Source organism: Lissotriton helveticus, chromosome 4_1 (genome assembly GCF_964261635.1).
Source record: "Lissotriton helveticus chromosome 4_1, aLisHel1.1, whole genome shotgun sequence".
Taxonomy (NCBI): Eukaryota; Metazoa; Chordata; class Amphibia; order Caudata; family Salamandridae; genus Lissotriton; species Lissotriton helveticus.
Window position 1 is genome coordinate 1,167,981,460 of NC_136063.1, and position 18,633 is coordinate 1,168,000,092.

Below are 18,633 nucleotides of genomic sequence, written 5' to 3' on the forward strand. Positions count from 1 at the left end.
TTCTTAATCCTACAGTCTCATTGGGGTCCCTTTCAGATAGATCTCTTTGCAGATCGTTTGAATACTCAACTAACCAAATTTTTCAGCTGGAGACCAGACCCTCAAGCTCTCAGAGTAGACGCCTTTCTCCAAGATTGGACCATCTAGCCCCTTATGCCTTCCCGCCTTTTACACTAATTCCACGCCTACTCCTTCATGCTCGTCGCTACAAACAAAGCATGGTCGTCATAACACCACTTTGGAGATCCCAAGCTTGGTTTCCCATAATTCTCAAAATGTCTGTAGACTTTCCCATCCTGATCCCCCCATTCAGGGAGATACTGCGGTGTCCATTAGGAGAGATCCATCCCCTGGTAGAGCAAGGTCTTCTAGTTCTGATGGCATGGAAGATTTCAGGAGACAATGGCAAATCCCAGGACTTTCGTCAAATGCTCTCACTCTCATTTCAGAATCATGGGCTTCCGGTACAAGGAAAGCTTATCGATTGGCATGGAGCAAATGGGTTCGCTGGTGCCTTCAACAACACTATGATCCCGTTTCAACTGATTTAGTTCACGTAGTTAATTACCTATCTGATCTGTTGGTCAAACCTTACTAACTAAAAAGATTATGAGGAGCATGAGAGTCATCAATCCTCCTTCTGCCAAATACTCCGCTTTATGGGATGTCACCCTTGTTCTTAGAACTCTCTCCTCTTGGGGTGATAATTTCTCTCTTTCATTTAAACGCATCTCGTACAAACTTTCCGTTTTGTTATGTTTGGTGTCTTTTAGAAGAACTTCTGATGTTAAAGCTTTGGATATCTCTAGTAGGGCCTTGTTATGTTGTATATTTCTTTATTGTATGTTGCTTTAAGGCTCGTGTTGGAGCGAGCCTCTAGAATGCTTGTTGCATCACTAATGTTCTTACAGAATCAGTCAGTTGGAGCCTGGCTACATCTCTGTACGGTTGTGCTTCCTGGCATCACCTGTTCTTCCTTTTTACCTTACTTGAATAAAGAACTATCAAGGAATTCAGCTTACATCCCCTACTTTACAATTGGCGACGACATAGTTCCACTGACATAGACGAAAATTCAGAGCCTGGTTTGGCTGGTGCAGAAGGCTCAAAAAGGAAAAGAGTTTTGCCTGGTTGGCTTAAAGATTATGTTAGGTAGGTTTTCTTAGGTTTTTTTAAAAATTATTTTTGATTATTTCCCTCGCTTTTCTTTTTACTGTTATTCCTAGCTTGTATATATTTTCTGTTCTTTGTAAGGGGGGGATGTGTTATGTTGTATATTTCTTTATTGTATATTGCTTTAAGGCTCGTGTTGGAGCGAGCCTCTAGAATGCTTGTTGCATCACTAATGTTCTTACAGAATCAGTCTGTTGGAGCCTGGCTACATCTCTGTACGGTTGTGCTTCCTGGCACCACCTTTTCTTCCTTATTACCTTACTTGAATAAAGAACTATCAAGGAATTCAGCTTACATCCCCTACTTTAAAGGCCTTCCAACCCGAGGGTGTTTGCTTCTACCTCAATAAAAGAACTAAAACAATGTCTTCCTCTATCTTTTACCCTTTCTTTCCCCAGAATGAAAGACTAAGTGTAGTTAAATGTTTGAAAGAATATGAAAGAAAAACAAAAAATTTAAGAATGAATGAACATCAACTTTTGATTTCACATAGATCGCCTCACAAAGGTGTCTCTTCTCAGACTTTGGCAAGATGGGTTAAAGAGGTCATGCATGAAAGTGGTGTAGATACCTCTGTCTTTGGAGCTCACTCTCTTAGAGGTGCTTCGGCTTCTAAGGCCTTTTTTATGGGAAGAAGTCTACAAGATATCCTTAGGGCAGCTGACTGGTCGAATGATAGCATGTTCAGGACTTGTTATTTTAGACTAATTTCGAATCCGATTGATAATGTTATTAATGCACTTTAAACTTGCATAATATGGCCTCCGTGTCGTGCCATAAAATTTAGATTGTTCACAGCCTGGTGGGCAGAAAATCTGGATTTTTATTAAAGACACTGAGGCTAATATTATCCCTCCTCTTATTATCCCTCCCATTGTGGATAAGATACTTGATATGTTACCTTTTTCTTTCAGAATGAAAATACATTTTTTCCCTTTGGACGACCTTTGGAAAGCTGTCTTCAAATATATTCCTGTTTTCTTCATGAAGTTTGATCTTTCCTCGCAGTTTATAACAAAGAAGGAAGATGGCTGGTCGCGATGGGACTATGTAGTTGTCTAGAATGTTCATGAGTGTTCTATGTTCTCATTCTCATTGTTGCTACTGGGCTGTAGTAATAAAGGAGATTTGCATAATATTAGCCTCCGTGTCTTTAATAAAATCCAGATTTTCTGCCCACCAGGCTGTGAAAAATCTAAATTGTATGCTAAAGAATAAAGATGTCTGTTACACAGCTCTGTGTGCTGCGTTTGCTGACGTAACGTACTGCAGAGACCTTGTCCATCCGAAGTGTTACACAGCATTTGGCTGAATTCCGAGTGAAACAGCGTATTGCAAATGAACCGGCTAATAACTCCAAACAATTGGTGTGCAATCTCTTCTCTTGAGGAGTCCATTGGCCTCCTGCAGATAAGTTCCAACATCTTGCTCCCCATCCTTGTAAACTCGCGTTGGATTCTATTATTAGATCTGGTGTCTCCCCGAAAATGGCTCTGCCATTCCATGCTTCCACATTCTTGAACCACCACAGGAGTTCTGTCTTCGAGTCTAGATCTAGGGAGATCAGATGAGAGTAAGAGTGATTCAATCTCAGGGATCTGGCTTTTAATCTCTGAAGTGCCCGGTAATGTAAGGGTCCCAGAAATATTGCTTGAATTGTTGAAGAGAGTAAACCTAGGATTTTTGCCAAAAGCCTCAGAGGGAAGAGGTGTAGACTGAGTAATTTTCGTATTTCCTTCCTGACTTTCCTGACTTTGTCTGACGGAAGTCTTAATTCTGTTTTTACAGTATCTACCATGAAACCCAGAAATTGAGTCTGTTAACTCGGAATCACACAGGATTTCTTTGTGTTTATGACGAACCCTAGATGTTCTAGGAGTTGTATTGTGAGGTCGGTGTGAAGAGACACCGTATTTTTTGATTGGGCCATTATAAGGATGTCGTCGAGGTATATAATTAGCCTCACGCCCCTTTCTCTGAGCCAGGTGGTTATGGGTCGGAGTACTTTGGTGAAACACCAAGGGGAGGATGACAGACCGAAGGGGAGGCTGCAGAATTGATAAAGATTTCCCTGCCAGGTAAATTGGAGGTATTTTTGGTGAGGTTGCCAAATTGGAATGGTTAGGTAGGCATCTTTTAGATCTAGCCTGGTTAGCCAGTCCCCTTTCCTTAAAATGTCTCTCAGAAGGTGAATCCCTTCCATTTTGAAGTGTTGGTATACAAACCACTGATTTAGACCTTTTAAGTTTATTACTGGTCTTTGTTCCTTGTTTTTCTTCTCTACTAAGAAAATATTGCTGAGGTAACCTAAGTAGTGAGCTTTGATGATGGCACCTTTCTTTAATAGGTCTTGAACCTCTTGGGAGACTAGGGTTTTGTCTTTTTGTGAAAAAGAAATTTCTTGTGGAAGTCTTTTTTGGAATGGTAAATCTATAAAATCTATTCTGTATCCTCTCACTGTCTGTAGGATCCAAGGGTCTTTGGTCACTAAATCCCAATTCTGTGCGAATAAACGTAATCTCCCTCCCACCTTTGGAGGGGTAACAGAAGGGTCTTTCGAGGTTCCTACCTGTAGAGAAGGACCACTGTCTTCTTTCACCTCTGAATGTGCCACGAGCACGCGATCTTTGTCTTTGGGGATAGAATTGGTGAGATCCGAAGTTGCTGTTGTACCTTCCGCCACGTGCAATGAAGGGTCTTGATGAGGAGTTTCCTCGGCCGGGGAAACGACCCCGCATTCTCCCGGCTCTGGTGAAAACACGATCTTGGAACACTTTTTTAATGTCCTTTTGAGATTTTTTAATCGAATTAAATGCGCCAACGTATTTAGCCATGTCTTTGATAAAATCTTCCCCAAAGAGAAGGCCATTTGATTATGGTCCCCTATCGTTTTTGGCAAGTTCGATAAGTTTTGGGTCTATCTTAAAGAGTACCCCTTTCTTCTCTCAGTGGAGAGAGTGGTATTGGCATTGCCGACCAGGCATATGGCTCTTTGGATCCACTCTCTTAACTCTTTAGGGTCTACAAGAGAGTCATTCAAGTATGCCGATTCTGCCATTTCAAAGATTTTTGTAAGGGGTCCAATGACGTCAAGGAGACGGTCTTGGCATGACTTTAAACCTTTATCTATGCCCTTTCTGGGGTCTCTTGAAGACTTAGTTATAAATGCCACAACTTTAGGGTCCAGTTCAGGTGTCACTGTTATCTTATTGGGGTTGTTAGGTCTAGGGCATTCTGAGCGTAGTCTTGCTCCAACCTCTTGTGGGATATCCTTCCTTAACCAGTAGGTTATATAGTCGGCTACATGTTGTGAAGGAGCCCATTCGCGGGACAAAGGGTGTTTAATTAGTAGCGGATTGAACATTAGATCTCCAAACGGGTCCAAAAGTCCCATATTTGATTGTGAGGTTCTTGAAGCCTCTTCCGAGCTTCCAGTCTCCTTAGGTGCCTCTTCCATATCCGTGTTGAAACCCGAAGAGCATGATAGATCAATCCCTAGCTCGGAATTGTCATCACTGCCTTCACTATCGATATTTATTGGAAGCTCTGGGCCTGAATCTTGCCCACATAGGGTGCTCGAGGCACCAGTCTTTTCACCGCTTAAAAAGCGTGATGGAGGAGCTGATGTTTTGGCTTTTTTTGGTGCGGAGGACTTGACTTTCTTTGAGTCCTTACGTTTACCTCCTAGCATCCTCTTTTTGGAGCCTCAACTGCTCCTTCTCTTTGGGTACTGGTGGAAGGGCGTGGGGACGTAAGAGAGAAGGCTTCTATTTTTTTGCTGATGGGGCTTTTTCAAGGGCCTTATTGACTAAATTTTCCAATTTATCTTCAATATTAATTAGGGGTTCAGACATTTTAGTGGAGAGGAATAGGTTAATTAGTTATGTCCTAATTAATTTTTTACTAATTTAATACCTTAGTAATATTTTAATATTTAATTTAAAAAGCTAGATTAGAGTAAAATCAGGGAGAGAGAGAGTTATGACCTGATCGTGCGAATCGGTGGAAGAGATGTCACTCTTTTGTGAAGATCGGCAGTTTAGTGAGAAAAAACTGTCGAGTATCAAGGGAAATCGAAATGTCCCAAACTAATAAAATGTCCGTCACATAGGACAAGTTTAACGTTTCTCATTTCGTTAAAATGGCCGCCACGCACAACGTCGTATGCGTGGCCGCCCGCCGATGTATTCTCCTCTAAGCCGGGCCTTTGTGAGAAGCTTTGCGTAGCATCTGAAGAGGGTAGTCGGAGGACGCGTTGATGCCGTTATACAGACCGGTGCGCGAGACGCACAAGTGAGTGATTATTTTTTAAAAAGTCATACTAATGTAATGTAACATTGCAGTACTAGGAAAAGTACATTAAATATTGGAAAATCAATTGTGGGAATGGTTAGAAGAAAGTTCAATTACGAGTAAATAGAGAGATTACGAGTTGGATAAATAAATATGTAAGTCTAATCCGATCCAAATGGGACCGGAGAGAAAGGCGGTGAAAGAAACCGAAAGGGATTAGGTTAATAGTTCTCCGTGTCTCCGTTCTCGGTGGAGGGTAGCAGTTGGCGCCTCCGTGCTGGCGTCGCTGTACTTGGTTCAATGAGGATGGTGATCTCAAGGGGTGGTGGCGCCCTGGGGGCGCTCGGGCCCGGGGTCCTAGGACGTGGTCAGTGCCAGAGGGAACGATCAGGGCTCGAGTCGGGGTACCACGTGGCTGGACGGCGCCCCCCACTTATTTTACCGGGTGGACACCGTTCCCCCTGCCAAACAGCTGGACTTCACTCTTTGGCATTTCTGGGGCGAGATCGGAGCTCACAGCACGCTGCACACACGCTGGCTTCTCAGATGCAATCGCATCTATGGGGTGAGCGAGGGGAGGCAATGAGCCCGATAGTGCAAGCCACCTTTCATGAAGTCACTTCCTGTCGTGACGTCACTTCCGGTGACAGTGTCCCCCCACTTCTTTTTTTAGGACTTGTGTCCTGGGAACGATCGTCGTTGAGGAGAATTTCCTGAGGGATTAGTGGAGCGAAGACTCATGCCGGGGGTTCATAACACTGGTTAGTGCCCCGCAAGCTGGAATCCGTGCGGGAATGGCGCCGCGAAATAGAGCGTGCGAAGAGCTCAATGACTCCGTTTGGCTGACTTTAAACAGGAAAAATGCTAGTAGCTGGGAGGTGTTAAAGTGTGGTTATTAAAGTTATGATGCAATGCCTGCAATTTGTGATTGTATGCTAAAGAATAAAGATGTCTGTTACACAGCTCTGTGTGCTGCATGTTTCATTTGCATGCTCCTGGGCTGCGGAGGGTGATCAACTAGGAGTGAGGGCGAAATACGTGCCCCAAAGAATCAAGACTGCTCTTCTTGAGAGTTTGCAACTGTATGGCTAACTGCTAGTGCATGCCATGTGCAACCCAAATCAATGTGAAGCAGTCTGAAGTCTGCGTATGTGGAGTTAATTCCCTGTTCCAGCCAATACATGGTCCTGGAAAAAGTTGGAGACCTGACAGAAGAGCACATTCAACAAGCCCACCAGAACCTGCTGGTAAGGCAGAAAGAAGAGATATTGCGCTGCACCATACCACTGAGCCATCATTCATGCAGAGCAAACGCCAAAGGCAGTGATAACCAGGTATGAAAGCAAAAAAGTACTTACCGACATAAGTGAGTGAAGCACTTTATGACCTCTGATTGGATGTGGAGACTCAAGCACAAACACAAGGGTTGTATTTGCAGAAGTTGCATTTACTATTCTCCACCGTGGTCTCCCAGATGGCTCATGCCCATACAATGTTGGTAGAGGGGAGCACGAAATATACAGCAGCTACGTTCCTGAAAACACCACCGCCATTTAACACTGCTAAAAAGCAGAATATTGGTACCAGATGGGCGGCATTGATCAAAGCATTTGATGTTTGCATCAAGGTGGTGGTAGAAGAAGAAGAAGATGATAAGGAGATCATTAAATACTTAAAGTACCTTGCTGGTGATGGTGTAAAAGAAGTGACAACAAATGTTTTGCCAACTGAAGCAAACTTGTACCAAAAGATTAAAGAAGCATTGGAAGCCAAGTTTAATCCAGTGCCAAAAGTCGACTATGAAAGATACATCTTTAACCAAGTAAAACAACTGGTTGGTGAAACAATGGATGAGTTTGTTGAAAGACTTGACGCACTCATTAAGCATTGCAAGTTCTGTGAATTCACCAACGAAGAAGCTATTTGTCACAGAATCATTGGTGGACACCTCTCAAATTCATTTAGGAGGCCCATTTTGAGAAAAACACACAGTCTGGAGAAAATGCTTATGGCTGCAAGAACAGAAGAACAAGCAGATCAACAAGCTGCTAATATGGAAGCAGGAGCGGCCCATCATGAATTGGCCCTGACTATGAAAAGCTAAAACAAAATACAAGTAAGGCAACATCTTTAAAGAAATCAGAGTTATGTTTCTAATGTGGATATTCATTTCCCCATGAAGGTAAATATTCAGCCATAGGAAAGACAAGAAAAGGTTCTGGGAAAGAAAACCACTTTTTAATGGTCTGCAAAGCAAAAGAGAAATTAAATGCGTCACAGCCAGAAGATAAAATGGGCGCTAGATTGTCCAGAGGCATTCTCATCATGCTCACATTATTAAAAAGCAACATCAACTACAACAAATGGAAACAAGGCTAGATCACTCATTTCTGGATTAGGAATACTCAAGAAAATGAAAGTGCAACTTCAACTTAATAAGGACATTCGCCCAGTTGCACAACAGAACCAAAGAGTCAGTTTTCACTTACAAGAAGCTGTTGAGAAAACACTAGAAATGCTGTTAAAACATGACATCATTGAACGCTACACCGGTCCTATGCCATTGGTCTTGCCAATAGTGGTGGTGCCAAAAAAGGAGAGTGGAGGTGAAGTTCACATGTATGTTGAGATACACAAGCCCAACACAGCAATCGAAAGAGAAAGACATCCTGGTCCTCACATAGTATGCATGATCATGCACTTAAACAGAGCCAAAGTCCTCTCCCGCCTTGACTTGAACAAGGGATACCATCAACTCGAGCTGGAATTGAAGTGTATGCGCATTACTATTTTTTCGAACCATGTTGGTTTGTACAGACACAAAAGACTCAGTTTTGAAGTGTCTTTGGCTGTGGAAATATTACAGGATGCTGTACGCTGAGTAATTTAACCTGTTACACTTGCTTCTAATTGAAGTGATGACATACTGGTATTTGATACAACACAAACTGAGCATACAAGACTCTTACAAAACTATGTCCGTTAGTTGCGAATTTAGGCCTCACCCTGAATGCAGCAAACTGTGACTTTCACAAGACCAAACTTAATTTCTTTGGGCACCTAATCTCTGATGAGAAAATGGCTCCTGGCCGGATAAGTTAAAAGCACTATCATCTGCTTGTCCCCCACAAGATGTAATCATGCTGTGATCTTTCATAGGCATGGCAAGTAACTGCTCAAGGTACATTTGTGACTATGCAACAGTGAGTGCCCCATTGAGAGGCTTAACAAAGCAAAGTGTCCAATTTCCGTGATCTCCTGAATGTGACCAACGTTTCAAAAGAATAAAACATGCAAATGCAAGAGAAATTACCTATTTTGACCCCTAGCTACGTAACAGATCACAATAGATGCAATCCTTGTGGGGCTGGGGGCAATCCTTGTTCAACACAATGGCCATCTAAATGCTCAGAGACACATTGTGGCCAATGCCAGTCAAAGCTTGTCTGAAACTGAATGTGCCTATTGTCAGCCGGAAAAGGAGACTTTGACTGTAGTGTGGGCCTGCAAACATTTTCATGTTTTTCTATATGGAAAACGTTTCACCACTAGCATATCCCACCAGGTGTTCACCACTATCTTTGGAAACCCAAAAGCTAAGATGCTCTCTTGCATTGAGAGGTGGGGCTTGAGACTGCAAGAGTATGACTATGACATTTTTCACAAGCCAGGGAAATATCAAAACCCTGCTAATTACTTTTCACAAGTGCCGCTACATTTCAATAGTTCGATATCTGTAGCGGCTGAAACGTATGTCAACTTCCGCGTGAGGTCAAGGCTTATCTATTGAAAATGTTATTGCTGTTACAGATAAAGATGAGAACATGATTATCCTCAACGACCTCATTTCAACTCAAGCGTCTGCTGACGATGTAGAATTAAACCAATTGAAAAATGTACAGGATGAACTATCCATCATCCCAGAGGGTATCGTTTTGAGAGGCTTGAGAATCATCATCTCTAAGAGCTTGAGACAGCAAATCATTTGGCTGGCCCACAAAGGACATTGTGACTTTGCAGCTACCAAAAGAGCACTAAGAGATCAAGTGTGTTTCCCTTGCATAGTGAATAACTTGAAAAAGAACTGAAAGCGTGTCATTTGTGTAGTTGCATATCTCCCAAAATTATGTTGCATCAATTGACCATGTCTAACCATCCAGCAGATTCCTGGATAGAGCGACTGTTGACTTCTTTGGGCCCCTAGAAAATGGACATCATCTCATGTTAGTCATTGGTGATTCCTCACGTTTTCTTTTGGTAGAGGGCTTATCATCGACATCCCATGACAGTGTCATCAAGCGGCTTATTGAGATATTGTCAACGTGGGGCATCTTACTGTTCCCAAATCTGACAATGGCATGCCTTTCAACAGCAAAGAGTTTAAGGAGTTTCTTGTTCGACTCAGGCATCAAAGGAGTACACCTATCTGACTTTGGAAAATGGTGTTATCGAACGATTTATGGGCATCCTCATGAGAGTGATTCAGCGAGCAATGATGAAGGAAATTAATCTAAAACAAGCCTTGTGTAAAGCCCTTCATGCCTGTTGATAAATTCCGTACTCCACCGTGTTGACAGTCCTGCCTACTTGACATCGGACATATCAATAAACACCAATAAGGTTTGTGTAACAGGCACTTCTCAAAATTACAAGATGAAAACCTATGCAGGTCAGTGATGAAACGCCAAGGGGTTGGTCTTCAATAAAGGGGACTGGGTCCTGGTCAAACAGAAACAGTAGCGGAAAATGGGTACTCCATTTGCTGTTGAACCCATGAGAGTTGTAAATACCAAAGGATGCATGGTGACTGCCTATCTTGATTGAAAGTCTATCACACAAGACTCGTCACACTTTAGACATTTGCTTTAGAGTTTATCTGCTCCTGAGATTGTGAGAAAGGCAACTGCGATTGAATGTCCAGAACAAGCATCTGAGCCTAAGTCATTGGTGAATGATCAATGTACTCCTCAACTACCTTATGCTACCCAATCGACTACTCATTCAGGAACTATGATGTTAATGTTCATTGCGCTTTTTAGTTAACAAAGAGGGAGAAGTAGAGGGGCTTATTTATGAGCCCTTGCGTCACTTTTGCACCGCCAATTTGTCACTTTTTGTGACGCACCAGCAGTGTAAAAAATGCTCCTAGTTGTGCCATATTTATAAAGTGATGCATCTAGGTAGATGAGTCACTGTGTAAACCCCTACGCCACATTATACCTGTGCCAGGTATAATGTATGCAGGGGGGGGGCATTCTGATGCAAGTAAGCCTCGTAGAAGTGACACAGTGAATTCTATAAGATTTCGCTGCTCCACTTTTAGAATGCAGATGCATCAGAATCTTGCCTTAACTCACAGCAGGTGTTAGAATGACTCAGGCACATTTGAAATGGAACTTGCCCATGTGAAATAACCCATTGATGGAGTTGCGTCACTTTCGTGACACACCAGCAATGCGTCATTTTTGCGCCTACAGATACGTCAGAAATACTGAAATATCTTTGACTCCTAGCGACGTGATGCACCATACTGTAAATATGACACACCATTGGTATCGCAAGGAGGGCGCAATGAAAAGTGACGCATTGCTGTTTTCACGCAGCAATGCGTCACTTTTTATAAATGAGGCCCAGAGTCTTTAAGATTATGAGGGTCAGGACCCGTGGGGTTCTGGAAGGACTTTAAACAGGAATTACGCAAGAAATTGGGAGGTGTTATGGTGTGATTATTAAAGTTATGATGCAATGCATTTAGTGTGTGATCATGTGCTAAAGAATAAAGATGCCTGGTACAGAGCTCAGTGTGTGGGGAGTGTTTGTTTTATTTGCATGCTCCCGGCTGGAGAGGATGTTACCAACATTATGAGGTGAAAAAACAGCCTCACATCCTACCCATATACAAACAAGCATATATTTGGCCTTCAAATAATCTAGGCTTTACAGCTTTTAGCAATAGATAAAAGGGCAATATATTTTGCAACACAATATTCACATTTCCATCTGACAAATGACCTATGAAAACTTTTAGGAAAGTGGAGTGAGAAAGGACCTTCTCACGAAGAAGCGAGCTCAATCACACATGGAACAATCCGTTCCCTTTTACTGTTTCAAAACTGATTGTAATTCAAAAAACTAATTCCATTTTATCGATGATTTAGGCGTTTATTTTCATCTTTCTGATAATCATTGTGTTCATCTTGTCAATTGTTCCATGTGTGATTGATCGCGCTTCTTCGTGAGAAGGTCCTTTCACACTCCACTTTCCTGTTGTCTCAAGGCACGGATTGACGACGTGCAACAATAGCAGCGCTAAGCAGAACGTTAAAAAAAAATTTGAGAAGAATTACGTTAAAAGTGTGCACAGGGATAACACAGTTCTTTAACTCTTCTCTCTCTATGAAAACTTTTAGTCACCCTGAACCTAACAGCTCAAACATTAGTTAGGAAAGATGCCTTACAGGTTCAGGTTTCAGACAGAAATGCTCTATCTCAAGGGGGAACATCACTTACAACGAATTTTTTACAACGCATTACCATTACATCGCAACCATTACAACGCAAACCATTACAACGCAATGCGCTGGGGGGCGCTCTAGGATAGGGAATGTATTTAATATACTATCCAACACCTTCCCTGCTATCCACGGGGACTGGAGTTGGAATAGTAAATTAAATAATTCACTATCCAGCGCCTAAAAGCATTATGCGTTGTAATGGTATGCGATGTAAAAACCGCGTTGTAAAGGCATGCGATGTAAAAGCATGCGTTGTAGTGACACCAATCCATCTCAAGCAACCTAGATCCAAATGTCTAAAGATGCCAGACAGCAGAACTGCCTCCTATGCTATGCAAATCCTAAGGGTTCGACTTTAGGAAGTTTTCCCTATGACATAAATTACCAGGCCTGCTGATCACAGATTGTATCGGTCGTTCAGATGACAAATATTTCACTAACTAAAACCTCATAAAACAGTATCATCAGCTCATTCTAATCTTGCTGGTGCCAGCCCTATGCTGAATATTGTGAAAATATACTAAAAGTCTCTTTGGAGTACATTCAAATACAAATATGAAGAGAATTACTAACAACCGTATATGTAATCATGAATGTGTCTACTATTAACCAACAATAAATATTGTTTTCTTTTTTTGTTGAAACTTCCCATGACTGTCTATTAATTGCAAAAAGTTCATGTCCTTAGCAGGCCCAGAAGCCATAAGGTGCCACGCGAAACCTCATTTTGGAAGGGCAAGGGAAGCAGGATTTTGTGAGAATAATGGTACTCATATTGTATATATGAATGACATCTTCACTTCAAAGCTGTCCTGCACTTCCTTGAAGAAAAGATCCAGAGACCTACACATTAGATACATTTTCTCTGAAAATACCAAGTTTCTGTCATGTGATCTTATTACATTGGCTTTTTTTGAGGGAAATTGTATAAATACTAGGGGGCTTATTTATTGGATTTTGGAGTAAGGCCGTGCAGCAAGGCATCTTGCTGCACTGCCATACGCCAAATTGAAAGGGCAGGAATGCACCGTATTTAAGCAATATGGTACATTCCTGACCTTTCTCCCTGAGCTGGCACTGTTTCGGCAACCAAGCACCAACGTAGGTACCCTTGCACCATGGTGCAAGAGTGCCTTCATTGAATGCATGATTTTTTTTGTGCAAGAAGGGGCACCTTCCTGCACAAGAACAATCCTAAGAGGAGTTTTCCTTTTTCTTTGTGTGCTGCGTAATGCAGCACACATAGAAAGAGGAAACAACGAACAGTATTAAACATATTTTTCCTCGTTAAGTCTCAGCTCAGAAGGTGTATGATTTGGCACTTCCTCAGGTTTACATCACTTTGGAAATCAGTGGCAGTGTCAAATTCCAGGGTGTTGCATGGGAAATCCCACTGAAACACCCATGGAATGCCACTCAGATGCATAGCAGGGGCGATGCAGCGATTAGCGCGGCATCACCTCATTCACAATTTATGAGGTCACTCAAAGCCACTTAGTGTGGCTTTGCATGGCTTCATAAATCAAAATGAGAGCCCTCTGTTTATGATTGTACCACTTTATGTGGCCCAAAAGGAACCCTGGGCTATCATCAATAATACGTATTACAAAAAGAGAGACAGGGAGAGTATGCGGACACTCTTGTTCCCCGGTCAATATTTCCTAAACAAAAGAAGAGTGTCCATGAAGAGAGGACTGAGCCAATCACAGGAGCATCAGAACATCCTCACTGGGATGTTGAAGAAAGCCCTCACTCACCACCTAGTGATGACATGCTTCATCATCGGGCCCCACCAAAGAGACCGAATGTCTCTTTGGTGTGCTGCAACGCCAGAATTACTGCGGAGCGGGATGGTGGGTAGAGGGCGCCCTCTACCCACCATCCCGCTCCGCAGTAATTCTGGCGTTGCAGCACACCAAAGAGACATTCGGTCTCTTTGGTGGGGCCCGATGATGAAGCATGTCATCACTAGGTGGTGAGTGAGGGCTTTCTTCAACATCCCAGTGAGGATGTTCTGATGCTCCTGTGATTGGCTCAGTCCTCTCTTCATGGACACTCTTCTTTTGTTTAGGAAATATCATCAATAATAGTCATTTTTACAGGTTTTTAAATTTTAGCTCAACTGACAGTTTTCTAGAAGTAGCACTGGTCAGTTGAATGGTTTATTGTCTCTTGATTTTTTGCTCCCCTGCCTCCAACTATACTTTTCAGTTCCAAAAAGAATTTTATTGATCAAAAGAAGGGTGTCAATACAAAATACAAAGCAAAACAAGGTATAAGCAATAACAATCAAGCAGGATAATGTAGCTACAGCGATATTTAAAATGGCTGCCTCCAACTATACTTTGAATTCTAGTTGGACTTTATGCTCTCCGACATGCTGCATTTTACTATTAAGAATAATTGTTTATAAGGTTACCAAGAACTGTTTACATGAGCGACTAGATGTTGTACATATAGCTCAGGTTTGTAAAAACCTTTTGGCTCTAGTCTCACACATCAGAACCAACCATAAGGTGAACCAGAACTTATTTTTGACAATGGAGCTACCCCTCCAGTTATATCAATATCTCAAGTTTTGGACTCAGATAGCAGAACTATGCCTCAAATGATACAAAACGTACGCATCCACTTCTCAGATAGCAAAGCTATTACACAGCCCAGGCTTCAGAACATCAGCATGAATACAAGCACTGGAAGTGGTAAGAGCATGGGTTACATTTTACTTAGATAAAAATGCCCTACATAGTCTTTGCTAATGTTCATGCACATTATCCAGTCTACTTGTTCCTTTTTTGCAGAGGTGGTATGGTCAGAAGATCACCTTAACACATCAATCCTCGATATCCCTAAATGGAAACCTGCACTCATGTCCAATGGAATAGTTTTTTAGTATATACCAAATGAGCACTACATCAACATTGGCATCAGCTTGATGAATGTCAGAATGCAGTTAATTGAATTCTGGATACAATGGCAGTGATTAACTTTTCCGCACCTCTCCTCATCCACAGCCAACCATGAGCAATAGCAATAAGTTGAATAACCATAGACCCAGACAGTGTTAAATTTGTAGAAGAATAAGTGCCTGGACCCACATTTTTGCTCAGAAGCCCACTGCCGCGCACTATTGAAGGTCGGTGTGGTGAGTACCAAGGCTATGTCACCGAGACTCCACCTCATGCCCCTTTAATCCACCACCAGATACATCCTGTCTTTTTATCTCACTATTGCAGCTTCTTTTTCAGCCCTGTTTTATCCCGTTGTCAGTGCCAGGGCCCTGACCAGGAGGCTACTGCAGTTTGCTCCAACCATTGCCCCGTCATTGCTGCCAATGATGGTACCAAAACAACTACTAATCATCTCTCTCGCCTGCAAGTTCAGATTACTCCAGGCCCCTAAAGCTAAAGGAATGGCTAGCGAGGCAGGTATTTGTATTTTTAATGTATATTGTATTGATAAACGATCGTTGTTCCGCTTATCTCTAAATTAGATGAGCAGCCCCTCCATATGATACAGTGTCAAAAGTGTGGTGATGACAAATAAGTGCTGGTGCAAAACACTGGAAACCAATTAAGTGCTGGCGCTGAGCACCAGAAACCACCGGCTCACATTAAGCACTGCATTTAGCAAACATATGCTTTATTGCAATTTTACAGGATCAAAAAATACAAGCAAAAGAACACATCTGGATGAGTCAGACAGCCTAGGTCAAATTGGGTTCTCTGCACTAATCTGACTATATAACTATCCACAGAAATAATTAGTAGGCCTGAGTGAAATGTTACGCTGGAGTAATTAGAGCAATTTCAGTAAATATGCATTACTCTTGTGATGCGAAATTACCAAAATGATGCCAGTGTGAGTAATTAAGAGTAATTTGGGGCAAAAGTCCAACAGCAGAAGGAAAAGGAACAGTGAACTCAGAGAGAGTGAGTGGCTGCTGTCTGTTTTTGTTCATGCCCTGAACCATTTAGTGCTACTGTTTTAGACTAAAATGCGTCCTTGGAAGCATTATGCACTAAAAACATAGTGCTTAATGCTAAATTATGCTTCTCATGTAATTACACATAATTACGAATAATTGTGTGGGTAATACAAGTAATTACGCTAGAGAGAAATACACTGGTTACGCCTACCCCTAATATTTAGTATCCACAGAGCATAGAATACTGACTTTTACTAGATTTCTCCCATTGTCTTGGAACAGTCGTGAATACATCAAATCAAGTTATCTAGTTACCGTGCCTGCTGTTTGTAGAAAATATTGCTGAATTTAAAATGGGAAAAGAAAAAACGTCACATATGGAAATGAAAAGTCAAGGTCTCAATGAGGTATTCACCTAACAATGGGCAGCATGAGGTTTGGGGTTGATAGGGCAAACCAAAGACCTCCACCAAGTACTAAAACATCACTCAGCTTACCTGTACCTGATTCCAATGATTTGCTGATTTCGTTAACTTCATAGACTATCCACTAAATGAGGGCCCTGCTTGAATAGGCTCTGAAAATGTTCACTTCCTCAATGGGGTGGGCAGGGCTAGCCCAAGGAGCTCTGAGACAGTAACTGCAAGCATTGCAGGATATTTATGACTAACTCAGAGCCAGCTCACTAACAATATCTGTGGGCACCTCAGGGACATGATGAGAACTGGTAGTACTTTTCATCAAAGCGAGCATTCTGAATGCTCATCATTGTAAAAGGTTCAAGCACCCCTTTGTGAGTGTTTACCCATCCCTCAAGCAGACGATGTTATTCCTGCACTGTAAGAAATGTAATTATTGGCTGAGGGGGGCGGAAGCCCCACTCAGACAACAGCCACAATCCATGTCAGGGTGAACCATTAAAGTCACTAAATTAACCTGTGCTTAATGGTCTGGTCGCTCAGCACAAGGGCAGTCAAGCTTAACTTGGAGGCAGTGTGTAAAGTATTTATGCTGCACACAAACAGTAATAAAGTAAAAACACAACACAAGAAAAATCCCAAAACAATTTTAGAAAAATAGAGTAAATATTAATAAATAAAATGACCTCAAAAGAAAAAAACGGATTTATAATATGTTTAAATTTTTTGTGAAATCTAGTGCCTAAAAGTTCACCAGGGGTAGCTGGTCGCACGAGACCAGGCAAAAGTCACAAATTAAGGCCAACTGTGATCGATTGTGGATCGATACTAGGGGTGAATTGGGTTACATTTTAGCTTACCTTTACACTTACAAGAAATTTCAAGAAAATGTATGGGAGAAGGTAGAAACTCAGTGGGGCAAGGCAGCAGGTTGTAGCTGAAAGGAGGTCATCGACGACATAGAGCCGCTAGAGGAAGTCTCAATGAAGCCTATGTTGGGAAGCACCCTGTGTAGGAAAAGCTGGATTTCCAGGCAAAGGAGGCCATCGCCATTGATGGGTGCTGGTCATCATGGAGCCTGATTTCTACCTACAGACAGAAGTTTTTCTTGAGCTCAGATTCACCCAGCAGGATGAGGCAGCAGGCTGTAGCCAAAAAAGGATTCCACAAGACCCAATACCACAGCTAAAGAATGCAGCGGGAGCTGCAGTGAAATAAATCCCACTGGAGCTGCACCTTCGGCAGATCAGCTTTCGGGTAGGTCCTGATACCCTGTCATTTCTCAGAGCTGTTTTTGGTGAAAAATGTTTTTAGTCCTAAATTTTGGATTCTGGTAGAAGGCCATTCCAGCATCACACCAAAGGTCAAGGACCTGGAGGGCACCACTTGGGGTGTTGTGTCACCCTCCAACAAGGGTCAGAAGCAGGGTTCAAGGACTCAGGGGCTTGTTATGTCACTGTAGCTCACAAAGGAGACCTACCAACTAACCATGGGAGTCCCTCTGGTGGTCCCCAGTTTAGGAAGATGATCCAGTCCTCCATCAGGCAATAGAGCAGCAGGGCAGTCCTTTCAGCAACAGGGCAGCAGGTCAGTCATTTTTGCAGGTGCAAGTCCTTCTTCTGAATCATTTACAGGTCCAGGAGTGTACTGAAGAGTGGTTCTGATGGTCCAATTTGTATTCCTAGTTCCAGCCTTTGTATATGGGGGGACGACTGTCCTACCCCCACATCTGGTTGTTGAAAGATGTTAAATCGCAAATTGGTACAAAGTTCCCCAGAGGAGCGATAAAACGTATGCGTGTGCTAAGGAGGAGAACCAAGGCAGGGGACAAGATGTTCCCTTATTGGAACTAGAAGACCTCACACACCCAAACAGTTAGGTGTCATGCTTCATCATTGGTCTCCTGCTCCTCGTCAGACTGGCGCTGCAATGTCCGACGGGCGCCAAAAAGGCGCTCTTTGTTGGAGTTCTTTTGTTCCAGCCAATGGTTGAGTGCGTGTGACGGGTCTGGGTAAGGTATAGTCGTGACAGGGTGGTGATATTAAAAGAAGGTGGGTCAGTCCACAAGGCTATTTATTCGCGTGGCTGACTCCCTTGGTTAAAAGGGTGAGAGGGGAGGTAGGGACTGTAAGGGGAATAGCTGACTAACTCAACCCTCTAGATAGGTCGACATGTTTCTTGCCAACTGGCAATTCTTCAGGACCTCGAGTGCTCAGTACTACACAGTGAACATAAAAGGAGAAACATACAACCTCACTCGGTCAGTAAGATGGCAGGCCTAATGGTGCTGCTCTGACGGGGAGAC